Below are 22,556 nucleotides of genomic sequence, written 5' to 3'. Positions count from 1 at the left end.
CCAGATGATACCTAAACAATGTCAAGATTCATTCACATGAACACAGGGTGTAAGACACATTTTAAGTCATAGGTTTCACATCTGTTGTCAGGTAGTGCTTTTCCTGGGGAGAAAGATAAGCCCAATGATTCCATTCTATACAGTCCCAGCTAGGTGGCATGGGCCATGCATTTGTACAGGTAATGAAGATAATTTCATGACAACTCCTATGCTTTATAGTTTCATGAAAACTCTGATGGTAAAAAAGATAAGAGGAGATAATAATTTCCCATTCAACTCAAAACATTATGTCAAAACTTGTTGTGAATAAGATCACAGCAATGTATTTTTTTTTATAAATGGGGAATTGACATTCATGATTACGTGTTTTACATGTAGATGTTCAAAGTTAGAGACGAGCATTAATTCACGCCTGACTCTACATTTGCATTTAGATTTCCAAACACTGCTTTCTTGGTAGGTATAGGTTTTGAGTGAAAAAGATTGAGTAGCTTGTGTGTGTGTGTGTGTGTGTGTGTGTGTGTGTGTGGTTTTGGGAGGGACTTTATATTGGAACATAGGCTAGCTCTTATGACTGCCTATGTGTCTTCAATTCCTCATCTTCTATTATGTTCATGGCTTACATACAAATAATTAATGAGCTGAAGATCAAAATTACTAATAAGGGAACAGCTTTGTGGGGCTGCACTTGTCTTGACCTTGACTGTAGGAGTGTGTAGATGACTGGCATTTGGCTCCATTAAGGGTTTAGATACCATGGGCAAAATGTTAGAAATTGCTCATTCTGACCTTATTATACCATGGTGCTTGGCAGCTAAGCTACATGCCAGCTCCAGAGTGGTTTGCTGGATATGGAGGTAATTAATTTGGGTTAATTACTGCATGCTTCCGGCATTATTACAGAGGTTCCACAGAGACTGTCTTTTTTGTGCAGTAAACAGGACTAACTATATATCAGTGTCTGACACTGTTTGTAGTCATGAGTCCTACAAATAGACTTCAGAGGGTTAAATGGTAATGTTTTGTTTGTCTTTTCTTCCTATACCCTTTTCTTCTAAGTGTATCATGAAAATTAAATCACACACACACACACACACGCACATATAATATAGATTTGGAAGAGATAAGCCCATATAAAAGCAAGGACATTTTCTAGCCTCAATAAGGGTTCATCACATCCAAATTATTTCCAGATCCAAAGTGTGTATAGTTTATCAGGATGTTCTTCAAAACTATAAATTTTTGTCTCTAAAATCCATGAGGTGACTAAGCATTCTGTTTTTCATAAGATTCTAGCCACATTCATTGTCAAAGTAGATAACTTTGGAATAATTTTGTCTTTGGATTAACAGAAAATACAATTCAAATGGTTTCAAGTGAGAGGTTCTGAGCTGCAAGCAAAGCTAATAGGTGGTAATTCTATCGAGTGTCTGGCTCTCATTCTCTAGGTTCCTTTTGGTTTGCATTTCTAGGTAGCAACCTTAACTCCTTGGTAACCCACGTTGTTATCAAATAACTGACTCAGATCCTTTTGCTTTGTCTAGATAGATGGATAGATCTCCTCAGCAGACAGGATTAGCAGTTCCACCTTTGGCAGTGAACCTTCAGTGCTTAAAGGTTAAATTGGCAAACCCAGTGGCTTACAGCATTGAGTGCCAAAAATGATGCCTATTGCTCAGTCTATAAATGTCTATGGTCTGCATTCTTGGTATCTATTGATGACCACAGCTTCTAGTAGCAGTGTGGTAAAGCAGCAGATAGCATTTGAGAACCTTGGGTATTAGAACCCTTAGCTCCTCTGTTACCTGTATTACACATCTTGAGTAGAGGACACTGGGACTTTCAGTCATTGAAAGTGGGTGCTCTTATAGTTCTTGGGTCAGATGTCTAGACACTACTGACCCTTAAGGCTTTGATGTGCTGTTGAAATTTTCTAGGGAGCAGAACTCACCACTTCTCACCTATGTGTACTTCTTCATAGTGTCCCATCTTTCTCCAGCTTTGGCTTTATGCCTTCCCCTCCGGCTCCCTTGTCATCACTGACTGTGCTCTCCACGGTTTCTCCCTCTGGCTGCTCGCTGGAGCTTTTCAGCCTTCCTCCTGCTGTAACTGCTTCCTTTGCTATTGTCACCTCTCCTACTTCCAACTCCCACTCTTCATGTTCGCCGCTCTGCCCATTTAACTCATGAGTAAGCAAGGGAGACCACTCAAACCAAATCTTTAGAAATGTATCCATTCATTTTTATTTTGTAGGTAAGATAATGGGAATACATTAAACTGTCAAAGAACAGATTTAATAAATATTATAAAGCGACTTTTAAAGGACCTACCAGTCTTAATGATGGCCTCACCCATGAACAAAAGCAACATGGAGAGGAAAGGTTTTGTTTCATCTTACAGTTTGTAGTCCATCATCCAGAAAAGGCAGGGCAGGAACTAAACGCAAGAACCTGTGGCACAAACATACAGAGGCCACAGAGGAATACTACTTGCTGGCTTACTTGCAGGTTAATCAAGTTGGGGCACTTTCTGAACTGACTCTTTCTTTTTATAGCTGACTATAAATTTCTGTGTCACAAAAGTAGTCAACACACTAGTGTTACAACAATATGGCAGAGTAAAAAGAAATCTATCTAGAGGCTGACCACAAAACTAGAAAGCCTGTTTATATAACAAGAAGAGAGGATGTAGCAATGGCATCTGTGCATGAACAATGAGTCTGCATTTACAGTTGTATATGGCTAATCATTGTCACTGAACCCATTAGAGCTTCTAAGAAGTGAACATTGGTTTTTGAATGATTTGAAATTTCTGAAATTCATTTATGAAGCTATGGATTCAGTTCTTCTATGGGAGAGGGGCAGCATGGCTATTTGACCATTAATGACTTTTTGGAAATAAGGTAATACTATAATAATGATGATGATGATAATGATGGTACCTGAATTATGAGGGGAAAGGCTTTTTTATTGTTGTTATTTCATGAAAATTGTTACTTTTCTTTCCTTTGTTCTAACACATATTGCCATTTATAATAGTCAGTGTGGCTATTATTAGCCCATTTTACAAATGAGAAATGAAAGATTAAAAACGTTGACTGGATCCAATTTTTTCTTGTATTTAAATAATAAGAAAATTTGAATTGGAAGCACCAAACTCAGTACCAAGTAAAGTCACCATCACACTATATATAAAATATGAGTTTTGAGGGAAATTCTATATTTCTGTATTTATTGTCTTAGAAAACTAGATAGCAAACTACCTTATTAATCAAAAAGTAAAATTAAATATTTTCACAAGACAGTTTATTTTGATTATATATTATTTAACACAGTGTTTGCATCATGGTTGTCAAGAGAGAAAGAAACAATATGATTTACATATGCAACACACACATATATATATGCACATACATCTAGATGTAATCATATCCCGCCCCTTATATTCATGTCCTTTGATCAACCTGATATAGGCAATCTCTCATTGAGACTCTTTATCCAGGTGACTTTTTGATTATTTTAACATGACAAACCTATCTGAGACAGAAATAGGACTGAAAAGGTGTATAATTAATTTGTAATTGGTTCATGGGAGGGAGGGAGTGAATGAATGAATGAATGGCTTCTTCACCCCGGGAAATTTATTCAGCTGTAATATCTAGAGCATGTAGAACAAAGGAATCAATACCTTCTGTCTTAGAAAGCTACACAACAAGGTGTTCCATGTCACTGTTCTCTATAATCAAGGGTTAAAACGAAGACAGATGGGAGTTAGATTCCCCCTCATTTAATACTGGAGCCTAATTCAGAATTGCACACTCAAAAAAAGAAAGCTCTGTAACCAAGCTTCACTGGTGAAATTTTGCTAAAGAAAAAAAAATCTATAACGAGGCCTGATTATTGGGAGCTTAAAGTTTCTTCTCTGGCATACATTTAAAATAATGAAGGCTTGAAGCCACTTTGACAATAGCTCTGATTTAACTCAGCTGATTAAAGGGGTCAACGGGAGTTCATTTTTTTTTCCCTGAGGAAAATTTTAAGAAAAATAACTCATCTGTGCCTATATTAGGATATCTTTGTGATTAGAAGCCTCTCCACTCACCAGCAGCTGAGCAAGTGTTCTGCAGGGCATGAGCTGACACTACCGTAGTCTAACATTGATTACAATCTCCCCCCACCCCGCCCCCAGCTGCCCAGTGCCCCCCTAGATACGCTGGGTGGAAAGAGTTCTTGCTTTGTCTTCAGCTCCTGTAGACTGCAAAATGTAATCACACAATGGGCTGCGTTTTTTTTTTTTGTTTTGTTTTGTTTTTTTTATCGAAATAGAAGAGGAAACTCTTACATCCGCACATAAGATTGGAAAAGATTGTCATTCTTGCAAGTTTGTTTTTGGCAATGACCACACTCGTGCATGCACTATACAAAGTATGTCAAGTTCTTAAGCGTGTACTCACGCAGCCTCAGAGAGAAGGGTTCATTTTCATTCTCATAGAGTTTGGTAGGGGGACCCATTGTTCTGGATGGGGAAAACACCTTAATGCCGTTCTGCTAAGTCCTAGAAACCTGAGCTCACATGGAAAGCCCTTAGGCCGAATTTCTTTGCTAAACTATCTTTATAAAAAGAAAGGTTGATTGGTGATAAAGAATAACTGAGTATTTTGAACACATTTTTGTCTCTGAAGGGAAAAAAACAAAACAAGTAAAGTCAGCCAAAGATTAGGTATTGAATCAGAGAGCCTTGGGGATCATGCTTCCAGCTGTGCATGCTATCTGAATATTTGTATATTATTATATTACAGAATATGACTGTGTTAATTTGCATTTCTTTTTTTTTTTTTTTTTTTTTTTTTTTTTTTTGGTTTTTCGAGACAGGGTTTCTCTGTGGTTTTGGAGCCTGTCCTGGAACTAGCTCTGTAGACCAGGCTGGTCTCGAACTCACAGAGATCCGCCTGCCTCTGCCTCCCAAGTGCTGGGATTAAAGGCGTGCGCCACCACCGCCCGGCCTATTTCTTTTATGTCTACTTGCTTAGCCTTATATCTTGATGCGGTCCATCAAATGTTGTTGTTGAAGTCCACAAAATCCACAGTACACCCCATCCATAACTGTGTTCTTTATTTGATCCACATTTATCAGTCTCAAGATTGCCTTTCCTATGTTAGCGAAAGCCAACTCACTGCAAGCACCCATTTCCTCCAAGACCCTCTCATAGGTGATGTCTCTAGACATCACCCAGTACCCAAGGTCTGCAGAGTTCAAAGAGGAGCAAGGAAGACTTAGTAAGGCGGCTTTCTGAGACCACCTTAAATGGTCTGTTTCCCGGTGACTCTCATGCAGCCTGGAATGCTGTGACTCCCCTCTGTCCCACTCGAGGTTCTAGGCCCTTGTATATGGTGAAAGGTAAGAAGAAAGATGACTAAGGTACCAGGCTGGCTGGAAAGCTTGTCACATCTGGAATCTGGCTCATGTTGACAATGCTGCTTACTTGTATGCTTCTCTAGATGATTTGAGTTACCCGTAAGTGAAATTTTGATCCAAATGACAGATAAGGCAAATACTAGTCTTCCTTCTGCCAAGTTAGAGCTAGGAGAATGCTAGCCACAATGCAATTGACAGTGCTAGCGTGTCTTCAGCCCCACCCGCCTTCCCACTAGTTATCTCAGTCTCACTGGTAGGAGTAACAAGATAGTCTCTGCGCCTCCAGATTTCTCATCTGATACCTCTTCCTTTCTCACTTTGTTAGGAATGATGGTTCTTTTTCTTAATAACTCATGGATTAGGATTGCTTTATATGCCTTCTACTAACCAATCATTGACAAGGATATTGAAATTACTGTAGAAGCTTACAAAAAATATCCAAAGAATAACAGGTGGTAAGAAGATGGTAAGAAGATTGGTAAGATGGTGGTTAGAAGATTGCCAATGGCAATCACATATGTGGATGGGCATTCCTTATATTTTTTGTTTCATGGATAATTCAATGTCTTCTAGATTGTTTCTTCTAGACATGTGTGGTAAGCTTTAATATGTAGATGCCGTCAAATATGACTTGAATGCAGCCAGCTTTTTTGTCACTTGCTGACTTCGAATTACACAAAAGTGGTAATTGTATCACCACTTCTAGGAAGTCACAGTCTCACTCATAATTAGAAAATCAATAGATACTGAATTTTAAGAACTGTTGTAGAGCTGAGTGATGCTCAGTTGAAAGTTCCGTGAGCTTCAGTTAGACCTAATAAATAGTTTCTAAGTTTAGAAAAACGTTTGGTCTTGCATGCTATAGCTAGATACATATGTGAAAACAGTTTTAACTTCTATTTTTGTCATCAAATCACATACTTGAAGACAGTGTGATTTCATGGAAACTAGTTGTTCAGCCTTGCAAGTATACAATGATAACTCATTTTGATTTTATTCACTTCCTCTAAAGGATTAATGGTGATTTTCAGTCCTTTTTATTGATCCATTCAAACATTTTGACTAATTTTGACTGTCTTTATTTATACCTTAATCAATCCAATTATAAAATGGGGCACTGAGCTGAACAGAGACTTTTCAACAGAAGAAGTTCAAATGGCCAAAAGACACTTAAGATCGTGCTCAACTTCCTTAGCAATCAGGGAAATGCAAATCAAGACAACATTAAGATACTATCTTACACCGGTCAGAATGGCTAAAATCAAAAACACCAATGATAGCCTCTGCTGGAGAGGTTGTGGAGAAAGGGGCACTCTCATCCATTGCTGGTGGGAATGCAAACTTGTGCAACCACTTTGGAAAGCAGTGTGGCAGTTTCTCAGGAAAGTCGGGTTCAACCTACCTCTCGACCCAGCAATACCACTATTGGGAATATACCCAAGAGATGCCCAAACATACAACAAAAGTATTTGCTCAACTATGTTCATAGCAGCATTGTTTGTAATAGCCAGAACCTGGAAACAACCTAGATGTCCTTCAATGGAAGAATGGATGAAGAAAGTATGGAATATATACATATTAGAGTACTACTCAGCAGTAAAAAACAATGACTTCTTGAATTTTGCATACAAATGGACGGAAATAGAAAACACTATCCTGAGTGAGGTAAGCCAGACCCAAAAAGAGGAACATGGGATGTACTCACTCATATTTGGTTTCTAGCCATAAATAAAGGACATTGAGACTATAATTCGTGATTCTAGAGAAGCTAAATAAGAAGGTGAACCCAAAGAAAAACATATAAGCATCCCCCTGAATATTAACCTTCATCAGGCGATGAAAGAAGACAGAGACAGAGACCAACATTGGAGCACTGGACTGAAGTCTCACGATCCAAAGGAGGAGCAGAAGGAGAGTGAGCACGAGCAAGGAACTCAGGACTGCGAGGGGTGCACCCACACACTGAGGCAATGGGGATGTTCTATCGGGAACTCATCAAGGCCAGCTGGCCGGGGACTGAAAAAGCATGGGACAAAACCGGTCTCGCTGAACATAATGGACAATGAGGACTACTGAGAACTGAAGAACAATGGCAATGGGTTCTTGATCCTATTGCACGTAATGGCTTTGTGGGAGCCCAGGTAGTTTGGATGCTCACCTTAATAGACCTGGATGGAGGTGGGTGGTCCTTGGACCTCCCACAGGGCAGGGAAACCTGCTTGCTCTTTGGGCTGAGGAGGGAGGAAGACTTGATTGGGGGGGGGGAATGGGAGGTGGTGGCGGGGAAGAGGCAGAAATCTTTAATAATTAAATAAATTAATTAATAAAAAAAATTCAAGGACAACACAATAACATACAGTAAAAAAAATAAAATTAAAAAAAAAACCCTCAAAAAATTATACATACTCATATATGTGTGTGTGTGTATGCACGTGTTCATATGTATGATATAACATGAGTATTTAGTGAAATATTTTTTGAGATTATGAAGCTCTGAGTGATTTTCCTTACAATGTTTTATAATAAGCAAAAGTTTAAATTTTGATAAAGTTTAATACACTGATTTATACACTAATTTTAATTGTGTACATATCTAAAATGTCCTACATATTTATAATTACAAAAAGAGTCTCCTATATGTTTCTGTAATTTTAGCTTTTTGTTGCAATGCAAGACTGATCTAAAAATAATTTTCTCATATGCTCTGAAGTAACTATCGAATTTACTCCCTCATATCTCATATGTGTGCCCAGATGTTCCAAACTCAGTTTCATTTATTTTTTGGAAAGATTCTGTCTTACAAATTGATTTGTTTTAGTAGGAAGCCCATCAACTGTAAAGTATTGTATTTATGATCTCGTTGCTTAGTTCTATTGACGGGCTTACCTCCTTTTCTGTCAATATCCTACTGTCTTGATTACTAAAAGCTGCCTGGAAGAAGAAATTAGAGTCCGAGTCTTCCAAGTTTCCTCAAGAATTTTCTTTATTCTGTGTTTTTCCCTATAAATTTTTGGAAAGTTATTGATTTCTACAAATATACCTGCAGGGAATGTAATTGCTAATGTGGAGACAGGCAGAGAGGTGATGACAGATGCAGATTAAAATAGAAAGCATTGGCAGCATGACAATGTTATGACTTTGGTACAACTACTGAACACCGTGGGTCACTGTGGACTTGGGTGCTTCAGATTTTCTTTGCCATAACGCATAGTTTTCTGTGTACTCTTCACAAACCTTGGAAAATTGACAACTGTGTTTTTGATTGTTATAATGCCACCTATAATCAATGATAATGAATATAAATGTTCATCACTACTTTTTTTTCTTTTTGCACTTTATAGACTTTGTATAAATCTGCAGAGACAAGTTCAAGTTACCATACCATGGCAGTGGCTGGTGTGATTTTGAAACCGCTGTGTATTTAATTTTATAAATGAATCAGCTCTTTTCTTGGTAGAAAATATTTGTTTTCTTAACATTATCCATCCATTCATTTTTAGACATTTATGTATTTAGCTATCTGTCTGTTTGTGTATGTATGTGGGCATATGTGTGCCGTAATGCACATAGGGAAATCAGAGAACAGAGATGGAATGAATTTCTCTCCATCTGCTGCATGGGTCCCAGGGAGACTGAGCTAGGGTCACCAGGCTTAGAGGCAGATGCCTTTACCTGCTAAACCAGTTCACCAGCCCCATGCCATTCACTTTAAACATCACATTTTTTGCTAAATTTAGGTCTTTTGTCTATTTCTATATACTAATTTTTTAATTATTATAGATTATATAATTACTGTCTTTTTATAACTCTAATAATTCATTATGTCAGAACATCTGGACATGATGTTGATAAAAGTCCAAAATTTGTATTTTGCTTTAGAAATTGCTGATTTTCTTTTCTTAATGGATATGTTATTAGAAAACAAGGCTGATTTACCAAAATCTTGTTGTTACACCAGGTAAGAACTTAATACTACTATTTTGGAGCATGAAGATGAAACTAGAGGATACTGTGTTAAATGTATTTACCTAGAACAGAAAGACAAATGTCGTCTGTCTCATTCACATGGAGAAGCTAGAGAAGAACACTGCTTTAATATAAATTAAGAAAATTTAATTAGAAATCAGAAAAGGTGCAACAGATGTCAGGAAATGGGTACCATGTTGCAATAAGAAGTGGGGAAATCTAGTGTTCTAGACAAAAACTTATTATAATTTCTACACTATAAAAATGACAAGTCAGTCATTTGAAATTTCTTTCCAAAAACATGAGAAATGTTTAAGTAGCTAAAACTGCTATTTACGCCGCTTTGAACATTATTAATATATACATGCATTACATTATCACATTGTACCTTATGAATATGTACAGGTTCTATAAAAATTATAAAAAGGTCTTTCTAATGTCAACCTTATTTCAAAGCTGGAATCATTTGATACATACTTTGTCATGAAGAAGAGTTCTTGATTGGGCACTACAAGTATCCCTCTAGAACCTGTAGCAGGTAGAACCTGAAGCAGCTCAGACAGTGAATCAGTGTACTACATGAGTCTACTTTCCACTTAGTGCCTAGCAAAACAGTCGCTCTTTTATTTATAGTCTTCAGAATTTTTCTGTACACATAACTAGCTCAGTCATATATATTCTCTCAAAATTATAAGGTATTCATATTTTTATTTTTGAAGATGCATCTCTTTATTCCAGAATTTCATCCCCAAAATTCCAGTCTCTCCAACATGAACTACAAGATTTTGCTTTTTAACTCAGAAAGATTATCAAGCTTGACCAGGAGGGATGGCTTAGCTGGTAAAGCACCTGCCTTCAAGCATGAGAATACAAAATCAACTCCCCAGAAACTACATACATGAGCTATGTATTGTAGCACACGCTTCTAATCCCAGCACTGAGAATGAATAGACAGGAAGACTACTGAGGCTCACTGGCTGGGTCTGCTAGCATAGTTGGTGAGCTCTAAGCAGTGATAGACACTTTGTTGACAGAGGTAGATGGTTTTCCTACCGATGACACCTGAGGTTGTCCTCTTGCCTCCATGTGTGTACCTATCTACACAACATCACATGTAAGAACATACACAATACTTTTTAAAACAGTTATATATAAATATGATAGAACGCATAGAAGAACCTAGAGATAGAAGGGAGATGAAAATGATATAAGTAACATATATATGTATAAAAGTCTTGAAAATTAAAACAGACAAAAGATTTTCAACCATAAACCAGGAATGTAGTGTGTGCTATTCTCGCAGCTAAAGAAGGGAGCTGCTTGGACGGAGCTGGTTGCCATGCCAGCATGTGCAACAGGACAACTAAAGAACAACAGGAAAAGTTCACTACCTCCAATTGAAGAAAACACCCGACACCAAGCTCTAGAGGGAGCATGTGGGAAGACCATGTGTCTTTCTCCAGGTGTTTCCTTTATCTGAATGTACATGACTGTGAGTTGCCCATTGCCTGGTCGTTGTGAGTTACTTGAACGGTAGGAGCTAAGTGGAAAGTCATAGAATCAAAGAGATATCTGAACGTGTAATATTCCACTTTATCGTCTGCCGCTATCTCAGTGGAGACCTTCAATTGCCAAAATCTCGGTGGGGACCTCCAATTACTGCGCACCGCGTCCCCATGTCTGCGATCTGTGTGCTGGCACCCAGTTCGTGAGCTTTGGGCAAGGGGGCTAGAGGTTAAAATAGACAGACACACACAGACAGAGAGACAGCGACACGGGTCATCCTTGAATTCCCCAAGAATTATCCTCCTTTGTTCCTCTCTCTCTCTCTCTCTCTCTCTCTCTCTCTCTCTCTCTCTCTCTCTCTCTCTCTCTCTCCCTCCCTCCCTCCCTCCCTCCCTCCCTCCCTCCCTCCCTCCCTCCCTCCCTCCCTCCCTCCCTCTCTCTCTCTCTCTCTCTCTCTCTCTCTCTCTCTCTCTCTCTCCTTTCCTGTTGCATAGGATGGTGTTCTGTAAGGTTTTTTTCCTCAAATAAATAACCCTATGAATCCAAAGTGGTGTGGGATTGTTTCCGCATTATCTGGCTCCCAACATTCGTTTTTAGAACCACCCTGCACCCACCCACACATCCCCCCCCCAGGTCAGCTGCCTGCCTCCCTCCCTCAGCTGTGGAAACTCCACGCCTCCCGGGATCCACGGGCCTGGACAGTCTGAGCAGGTGTTCCGCGCAGCGCACTTGGGCAGCAGGAGTCGGAGCGCAAGCCATTGCCACATCCAGCGGAAGTGCTATTTGAAACACCCGCCACAGCACCGTTGCGTTTGCACCGTGACCTTTGTCCCAGCTGAACAGCTTAGGGACACTGGGCTGCCTGCCAGCCATTCTCCAGAGGCTGTGTCACGACCCCTGTATCGGGGCAGGGCAGGGTCAGAGATTGCCACCATGGAGCCAGCCACCTGGTCAGACGTGCTGGATCTTTCCGGGTAAGCCATGACCTTGTGGTAACACGCAGATTAACAGATAGGGGTTAAAGCAAGATGTGAGAGTTAGCCAATAAGAGGCTAGAACTAAGAATTCTAGACACAAATATCAAGTTTAGCACAGTTGGCGGCGTGCCATGGCTTCTTTAAGAAAAAAATTTCCTGACTCGCGCGGTTTTTAAAACGCTAGGCCTTAGGCCGGGTGGTGGTGGCGCACGCCTTTAATCCCGGCACTCGGGAGGCTGAGACAGGCAGATCTCTGTGAGTTCGAGGCCAGCCTGGTCTACAAGAGCTAGTTCCAGGACAGGAACCAAAAGCTACGGAGAAACCCTGTCTCGAAAAATCCCCCAAAAAAACAAAACAAAACAAAAAAAAAAAACTGCTAGGCCTTGCCGCGGGTGCAAACTCCGGCTATGTAGGCCTGGGTATTTGTGTGTCCGCTGGGGATCGGGAGGAAAACCATTGCATGAATATATTATATGGAAGAAATAAAATTAATTTCATATAATTTTATATTCATTCACCATGTACATCCACCCCAATTTGAACAATACTTTTCTCTGTGTATCTACAGCAGTATCTACTAAGCAAAACAAGTCATCTGCCGCGCACGGCGCCCCCGTGTCTGTGTTCTGTGCGCAATTACCCAGTTTGCTAGCTTCAGGCAAAGGGCTGGAGGTTAAAATACAGAGACAGACGCAGACAGAGAGACAATGACACGGGTCTTCTTTGAGTTCCCCAAGAATGGCCCCTTTATTGTGTTCAGGGGCACATTATATAGAGATAGCCACGCCCCAGCCAAACCCACCAGAAACCACTCTCCTGCCATCAGGAACTCCTGAAGGTCTCGTGCTCAGAGCAGCTGTAGGCACTCAGATCAGGGGATTACAAGAAATTCAGGATCTGGGGTCTCACTGCTCCCAATAATCGTCATCAGTGGTTTGTGAGTTCATCTGCTGTCCTCTGCCCTTTGTTACCAGTAGAAATAGAAGCCCTGTGAGGAGCTATTCAAACAGCGAATGCAAGTTCCAGCTCATGGCTCTCGTATGCTGAGTTCTCAGACTTTCAAAGTCCATAATTCTTACCTGGTTTTATTCATTGAAATGTTTGATAAATTTATACAGAATTATAATTCTAACTTTAGAAAGAGATGAGGGGATTTTGTGTGTAGAAATATGAAAAATAGTCACGCAGTGGTGGTGCATGCTTTTAATCCCATCAGTCAGGAGGCAGAGACAGGCAGATCTCTGTGAGTTAGAGGCCATCCTGTTCTACAGAACAAGTTCCAGGAAAGCTCCAAAGCTATAGAGAAACTCTGTCTAAAATAAAAACCCCAAAAATATAAAGAATAGTTATTATGTTATGCTTTCCATGTGATAAATAATGAGAGTCTGAACTCACAGTCATGAGTTATTAGAGATATTCATGAGGCCACAATAACCATTAACAGGTTAGCAAGGAGTGGATTGGAGCCTATTTCAGTAATTTGCTAGTTTTTATTTAAGAAGTATGACGTTGCTCAAAAAATGTGATTAGGATATACTTTTTATACTGGTAAGATCCCAACATGAGATACCATTACAAGTATGATTACAAGTATAATTCTAACTTTAGAAAGAGATGAGGGGATTTTGTGTGTAGAAATATGAAAAATAGTCCCAATAATCGTCATCAGTGGTTTGTATTCTGTGTTTGGTATTCTGTGAGGAACAACTCAGGGAAAGAACCCTGATTCAGGTGTCACTCAGACGTGTTTGCCTTTCTGATCCACTGAGTGAAGTCCAAGCGCATAGCCTAGGGCACATTTGAACTGGCAAGAGGGCAGGGATCAGGGCAGGTATGCTAAGTTCCAAGCTGTGCCTAGAGATTTTGACATATCTGTCTGGTAGAAACATCTGTTTGTTTGCCACGCATGTATTCACAATTGTGAGAAACAAGATACATTTAGAATCATGCGATTGTAAGAAAACAAGAGAGGCAGATGAGACCTCCCCAAAAAGACCAAGTGAAAAGTAAAGTTTTAGGAAGGTAAATTAAGGAAGTCAAAATGACAACTATTTGTAGGTCATTTTTAATGTGGTTTGTCGCTTTCTTCTATTAGCCTGTGTGTGGGGTGTGTGTGTGTGTGTGTGCGCACGTGTGTGCACACACGCACATGCAAATGGGTATGGGTGTGTAAGGCCAAAGCTACTTATTAACAATTATGCATGAAAAGCATATTTGAAAGCAAATTTTGTTCTTTGCAGTGTAATTGTCCTGTGTAATCATCGCAACATCATTCTGTCAGTAGACAGCTCTCCATATTGGTATATTCTACATTTATATACAAACACTCTTTGAATGAAAATACCAAAAAGAAATAACCAATTAAAATTGTCTGAATGTGCATGATATTTCTTTTCATTGTTGTGTAAATAAAGCAATACCACAGTCATTTATATTAGCTATTATACATGGAGTAGACATTATTTAGTGTTGTCAGAAGGATGTGTGTGGGTTGGATGCCAGCACTGTCACATTTTATACAAGACACGTAAGAATCAGAGGGATTTGATGCCTCCTGAAGCTAATCCCCTGCAGATATCACACCACAAGAAAAGGTCCAATGGCATTACTAGTGAGCACAGCAAGGTCCTTATCTTGCTGAGCTGTCTTTGAACTCTAAAGTGTACCGACGATGCATTAATCCTTTTTATTTTCTTATATTTTCCATGTTTGTGTAACGCAGCTGATAATTTCCACATCTTGCATGCAGTGAAGAGTTAGCGATTAGTCCAAATGGCGAACAGATTGTAATACAAAAAAAAGTAAACATGATTGGGAGAAATCTAAACAGTGTGTGTATTGTACATGATTAGCTTTGTTCCAGCTTTGATATGCTATACCCCTGCAATCGATGTAATTGCATCTTGCGACTATGTTACAACATGTGTTCTGCCCAGATGAAGAGTAATCACAACATGTAATTTGAACTTGTCACTTGGTAGCATTACTATAAATGGCAGGAGAATAGTTTGTTAAATCTTTATGACTGGGATATACATTTTTATAATCATTCCAGAAAATGACTGTGGGTGGCACATGCCTGACAAGAGACTTTGTATTAAGCTACCCGTGTGAGCTTTTTAAAATTCTACACTGAACTTTTCCTCATTTTTGGCAACTCATTCTCTTGGGAGGACTTTTTTTAAAGCATAGTCATCAGTTCGCATATCATATGATTGCAAGCACACACACTGACATATAAACATATTATGAGTATAATAAGAGGCAGAGTGTGTGACTCTATCTCTTATATTTGAAAGAAATAACACCGTCAAATCACCAAGTCCCTTCTGTATAAAGCTTCCCATTTTTCACACCCAGGGCTCTCCCTAGCCTTTGCCTCAATTCACCCTGCTTTTCCACTTGGATCGAACTACCCACTCTCTCTTCATCACCCTTATGCTTACTACCTCAGTTGTGGTCAAGTTTCCCCTGCACTGTGTCACAGATGTCTCAGAGAATACCCATAATTCACTGTGTGCAGGCCTTTGAGCTTACCTTAGATTTTACTATAAAGACCAGTTCTGCATAGGCCTATTTTCTCCATGGTAACAAGGACATTGTCTCTTTCATCTCTGTATAATACCAGTAACTGACACTTTACATATAACATGGTAGTTAACCCCACCACCTCATCTGCACCTTAAATCTAGCCCAACCTGTTTATTATTAATGAACAAAATCAAAATTCTTTATTGGGTGGAGATTTGAAGGCAGTAACCATGACTGAGAACCATTGTGGATTCTTTAGCTATCTACAAATCCTATAATCTACGCTTTGTAACTAAGAATAAAATATCAGTTGAAATGTGAGCCTAAACTCATATCCTGGATGAATAAACATGGAGTGGTATGTTCACACCAGTCCTCCTGAGAGAGAATCCTTTTGTTACTGCAGTGAGGTAGTGAGAATTTCCAGAGTGACTGTTGAAACAGAGAGGAGAGCAAGGCAGATCTGGTCACCCCAGATCTGTATTTAGATGAACAATGTGTTAGCCACAGATGAAGAACATCTCTGATTATGAAAGAATTCTTAAGATTGTGTTACATATAGCATTATATAGAAGTCCCTTCAGCTGTCTTTCTGAAGAAGCCCTGCTCACTGCACAGTGTATGTAACTGTCTTTTCCTTGAGTCTTCTCTGCTAATGCCCTTGCTTGAAGCTTTACTGAAATTTTTCTTAATAAGCTTCAATTTAGTTCCAAAAGTAATTTCTTTTGAGTATTTTACGTCTAGCAAGCCAAACATAGGGTAGATACCCATAGATAGATAAGGATATTGCTCAGTTGATAGAATACTTATCTAATACTTATGAAGTCCTGGGTTGTGGCAATTGATAACTGGAAATAGCTCTACCTACCTGTAATCTCCAGACATGGAAAGATGAGGAAGAAGGATCAAAGCTTCAAATTCATGATCCAGTGAAATGGTTCAGCTGGTAGAAGCTTTTACACACAGGCCTATGACCAGTGTTGATGTTGAGATCCTACGTGATGGAAGGAGAAAGCCAATTCTTCAGAATTGTCTACCGACCTCTATATTCCTGTTATAGCTTTATGGGGATGCATTCAAGCACAGAACACACACACACAATTTTGGTTTGCTTGTTTTAAGAATACCAGGCAAAGCTATTCATGGGACTTTGAAACCTTAACTAGAGACAGCACTGACTTTGTTGATGATGGGAAAGCAGGAGGAAAGCTATGAGAAACTTTAAAAAAATTCACTTTTCAAATATGCTAAAGTTAAATGTGTTATAATTAAAATCTCAGTGTGTATGTCTTAGTAAATTTAAGTATTTATGTGTTGTGCTTTTTGATTTTTTACTTTATTATAAAATTTCATGTGTGAATATTATATTTACACCATTTTCACTCTTCCTACCCATTCAATCTCCTCCCCATCTTCTCCACTCCATTTGAAATTCCTGACCTTTTCTTTTTCAATTATTATTATTATGTAGTCAAATAATAGGTAAATATATAGACAGACAGACACAGATAGAAAGATAGATGACAGATAGATAGATGATAGATAGATAGATAGATAGATAGATAGATAGATAGATAGGATAAAAGCAATAGATCCTATTGGGTTATTTTAATGTTTTAAGTATGTCTTTATGTTTATGGTAGACCATTTTGGATTAGATAATCTATCAGGGTTGTCCTCCCTGGAGAAAAGTGATTCTCCCTTTATCAACACACATAGATTGATTGCCTGTATCTATTTATGTAGGAGTGAAACATTATGAAACATCCCCTCATTCAGATTGGAAACTCAACTGGTGATGCTGTTATCAAATCTTGTTTAGGTCATATTGTTGATATTTCATGGGTGCAGTTTCACTGTTGTGTCTAGAAGACACCATTTCACAGCAGGTGTCCTGGGCCTCAGGCTCCTATAATTTCTCTGTTCCTTCTTCTGTGTTTTTCATTGTAGATATATCAATTAAAGCTAGACCACTTTGTGTTTTCATATGGCTAGTCTTTCTTAATATTCTCCTTTATTTTCTAATTGTCATCGTCATATTGTGACAGTTTATATCACTAATATGATTTGAGCCAGGAAATATTTCCATGAGAAACTGGAACCAAGCCTATTGTTCCCAATGCCTTCTAATTGATGAGCACAGCATACTGCTCTTGTTGGTCCTCTTGTCTAGTAATAGTGTTATACGCATTCACCATCTCTAGGAACACTCTTAAATGAATTTTTAAAATGTGGTGTTAAGTAAAGGACTGTATTATAGAGGTATATATATTGGTTTTAGCTAACATATATTGTCACAAGAGAAACAATTGAAAATACGGCATGTGAATGTATACACTCACATTCAACAGACATATGGATGGTTTTATACTTCTATTATACTCACTTAAATTATGAAAGTTCTCGTGATGTTTATTTGACCCTGCTATGAACTCATTATTTGGCATTGAGTAGGTCATTTGGCCTATCTGTACCACAAAGTTCCATTTATAAAAGGAAGTGCTTTAATGGCTAATCTGGAAGGCATTTTATGCTCTGTAGCAACACAAATGATCACATTGCTTTAGGGATTTGATCAGTTAGGAAGAATTTTATTGGCCAGAAACAATTCCCAGAATGCAGCTGAAAATTTTTTAGAGACAAAGGCAAATTAATCCAACTTCTGTATTCACTAGTTGGCCAGAAATGGCCAACTTTATTAATTTTGATTATGAAACTAGTAGACAAAGGAGCAGACCAAAGATATTTATTATGAAACATTATCTCCTCTAATGAGGAGGCTGTATTGCACAGATTCCCAGTTGGCCCCTTTGAGAAAACTATAAACCCTGGAGATCTTAAATTTTGTTTTTACTATTACTATCAGATATTAGGAACATGTATATGATATCTACCTTTCTTTCAAAAAGCAAGTTCCTCATTATTTTGCAGAGAAAAATTCTTAATTTTTACTTAAAAAAATTATAAGGAATTTATTGGCCTTAGTACAAGTGAACGTTGAATTATTTCATTCTATTTAGCTATTTCCAGTCTCATCTACTAAAGTATAGTGATAATGTCTAGTATTCTCTGAGTTGCATACTCTACCCCCCCCACACACACACAGTTATTTTCTTCAGTCTCAGTACCAAATAGCTAAACGTGACTTTATTTGAAATAGAATCTTTACAGACATAGTCAAGTTAAGGTGGAATAGTAAGAACTTACAGAGGGTCCACGTACAGTAGCTGGACTTCTTAAAACCCTCGGAACTCATTAGAGAAACACAGGAGAGAAAGCTACTCTATGGCAGTGGCACACTCCATGGAATAAGCAAAGGAATGCCAAGGGCTGCCAACAACCACCGCACTCTAGGAAAAAATAGGTGGAAGAGCCATTTGTTTTGTTTCTGAGACCCTTTTAAGGGGCAATAATCCCTGATAGAATCCTTTTGTGAACTTTCGTCCTTCAGAACTCTAAGAGAAACCAATCATACTCCATTAAGGTGTCCAGTTTGTGGTAAATTGTCATAGTAATCCGAGGATATTAATGCAGATTTCAGTACGTATAACAAGTGTGGTATGTAACAAATACTTAAGCATATGGAAGCATTGGTTGGATTACCTAATGAGCTTTGAGGCTGGTTATGGGAAAGGCCAAGATTGCCAGAAACAATTTGCTGGTAAATAACAGAGCTGCTGAAGTCAATTGAATCAGGTGAGGTCTGAGAAGAAAAGGAAGAAAACATATAAATCTTTCATCTTAGATGATATGCGTATCATTATGGACAAAATGATTGGAGAGCCATGGGCTCTAATGGTATTTTTAGTGAAGACTCATGACAATATGTGGATACAATGATTACCAGGGGAATGGGAACCATAACTATAAAGTATCAGAGAGCTTTGCTTTGATGTTTAGAGTGAGAGGGAAAGTAGACGAATTTGTCAGTGAAGAACTTTGGTGTTCACCTGAGAATATTGATAGAGTAGAGAAGACATCTACAACTAAATAAATTAGGAACAGAGTAAACTAGGGTAGAAACTGCTAAGCAAAAACAAAGCAACATTTAATAACTTGGAACACACTCAGATAATCCAGAGATTGCAAGCGCCATAATTAATGGCGCATCTGTTAGGAGATGAGGTATGCCACTTGGGGATGCAAAGAGCCATCTCCATCAAAGCAGAAGTGGGTAAAGGTGGCTCCAAGGTCTTGAAGAGCTGTAGAGAAGTCTTATGTACTATCTTAGCCCCTGTTCTATTGCTGTGAAGAGACACCATGACCAAGGCAACTCTTATAAAAACAAAACTTTAAAAAAAAAAAAAAAAAAAAAAACTTTTACTTGTGCCCTTGCTTACAGTTTCAGAGGCTTAGTGTTTTATCATAACAGCAAGGGACAGGGAGCATGGTGGCCTACATGGTATTGCAATAGTATATGAGAGCTAGTGGCTCACATTCAGAGAGACAGAGGCAGAGAGAAACAAAGAGACAGAAAGACAGAGAGAGAGATATCCTTGTCCTGGTGTAGGTTTTTGAAACCTCAAAGCCTATCCCCTGTGAAACACTTATTCCAACAGGACCACACCACCTAGAGTTTCTAAACCTTTGAAACAGCTCTCTTCTTTGATGACTCATATACATGAACCTATAGGAACCATTCTTACTCAAGCCACCACATACATGACAACAAATCCTAGTGAGAAACGGGTTTTTGGAGAATATCTATTACCAGAGGAATGAAGCAGTGGACATTGGATTCTCAAAGGAAGACTCCTGGGCTCCCAAGATACTACAAGAAGAAAGTGGGTAGATGGGGTAGAGTTTCCCCTGGTGGATTCAGAGGACAGATAATTTAGAAATAGTTTGGTGATATGTTTCACCTGGTGGAATATGGTTCAGCCAGTCTTACTTTCTTTCCTCCCTTCAATTTTGGAATAGGAATATCAATATAACAATGTATTTAGAAAAAGGAAATAAATCGAAACCTGGTAGTGGCCCTCTGCTGCTTAGAATAACTCATGGTTTCCCCATTTCTCTTGCACATTTCTTAGCATGATGTCTAATCTTGGTTGTAAATTTGACACACCTGGGAAGAGGGAAACTTGGTCAAGAAACTGTCTCAATCAGATGGGACTGTGGCCTTGTTTGTGAGGCAATTTCTTTAATTGCAACGAATCTATGAGGATTGAAACCACTGTGGACTGAGTCATCCCCAAACAGGTGGGCCTGGACTGTGTAAGAAAGGTAGCCAAGTAGCGTCTCTCCGTGTTCTGTTTCGGGCGCACTGGAGTTCCTGTCTGGTAGACTGGGACTGGGGCTGCAAGGCAAGGGCATCCTTCCCTCACTCATTTCTTTTCATCAGTGTTTTATCGCAGCAGCAGAGAGACAAGCGGTTACAGAAGAAAATGTGCTGTCTGCTAGAATCCCATGGGTCTAGACGTGGAGATAAATTTGGTCCTGGAAAAAATAATAACCAAAGTATTACTGGTACATTGTTAGGAGACTTTAAATGATGAAGTTTAATTTTTTTTATTTTTACTTTTAGATAAAATTGAAGTTAAAGTTAGATTTGGTATTACATAAAGTTTGAAGAATGTTTGGATGTAATTACATCTTTATTGAGAGACATGTATGTTTAGAGACCAAAAAGATATCATTGACTTGTTATCAGTACCTAAAGATTCAATTTCATTCAAACTAGATTTTTGCATATTTAGTGCAGTCAGGTTAGATATGAGTAGAAATGCCTGTCATAGTCCAAGGAATTTAGTTTTAGTGGCATGTTTGTATAAAAAGACCATGGCATGTCCCAGGAACAACAGAAAAGATCATATTGTGACTGAGGCATGGCAGACTTAAGCTATATAATCATAATAAAAAGAACTAGTTATTGTAGCCTACAGATATCAGACACATAAAATTTCTGTAAAAGTCCCAAATAGCTGAACTGCTTCAAGATAATGCTATTGATGGAGGCCCAAACACAGGAGTTGCATTTTGGACTTTAGTAATAAAAGCAACTTGGATCATCATCCCAAACAGGGATGTATATATAATCAATAAGTCTTCAAACAGTTCAGGGAAAGTTCAAGGAAGGCAAATCAGTTATGGCTGGAAGTCAATGGAGCTTCAAACAGATAGGTGTGAGGTAACTATTTAAAGTCAGAGTAACTTGTAGATAGATGTATGTCAGAGTACACAGGGGCCATGAGGAAGGCCAGGCTAGGCAGGAGTCAGACCTTACAACATTGACATCCCCCAAATATCTGGCTAATCCTATGTGAGTCACAAAAAAATAGATATGATTAAATTAATATAGTAGAAAATTAGGCTAGAGTAGCAAGCAAAGCTAATTTTTCAGGACATAATTACCTGCTGAGTTTTGAATTTATTCTTGTTAGTGACACATCATTAAATGGTTTTAAGTGAAAGAGTGGAATCTGAAAATATCACATTGTAGTTTATAGTTAATTCTAAGAATTAGTAGTTCCTAATAGTCTTATCACTATATAATGGATGTTATGGAATCCCCAAACTCATATGACAAAATGCTAATTTGGTAACATCATGCAGTGTGATAGAATTCATTCATGGGCGTGGATTCCTCATGGTGACATTGGTGTCCTCGTAAGGATGGACAGGGTATATATTTATATAAAAGAAGACAGGTTATAGAAAACCTGTGAGCAAGGAAGTGAGTCCTCCCTGTGCCTTACACCTGCTGACTCATTTCTCAAACTGTGAGAAACAATGTGTTATTTAAGTTGTCAGTATATGGGCAATTCGTTAGAGAAATCCAAAATTAATAAAAACAATATACTAAGCACAGTGTGTACAAATCAAGATAGAATCTGCTACAGCCTCATATCTGTTTTAACTCACATGTGTATGTGTACATGTTTATACTGTGTTGGTGCATATGTGTGTGTCTGTATGCAGGGGTACACATGAGGGACAGAGGTCAAACTTAAGTGTTGTATTTCAGGTCCTGTACATCTTGATTTTTGATGCAGGATCTCTCACTGGGACTTGGGGCTTGCTGAGAAGTTAGGCTAGGCTACCCAGTTAGTCCCAGAAATCCACTGACTTCCACAATGTTGCTATTACAAGAGTGGACCACCATGTGAGCTTTTTATATGGATAAAAGGGATTCCACTTGGGACCTATGCTTACCTGGTA

Source organism: Chionomys nivalis, chromosome 23 (genome assembly GCF_950005125.1).
Source record: "Chionomys nivalis chromosome 23, mChiNiv1.1, whole genome shotgun sequence".
NCBI lineage: Eukaryota > Metazoa > Chordata > Mammalia > Rodentia > Cricetidae > Chionomys > Chionomys nivalis.
The sequence above is the reverse complement of the archived record's forward strand: the minus strand, read 5'-3'. Positions refer to the sequence as shown.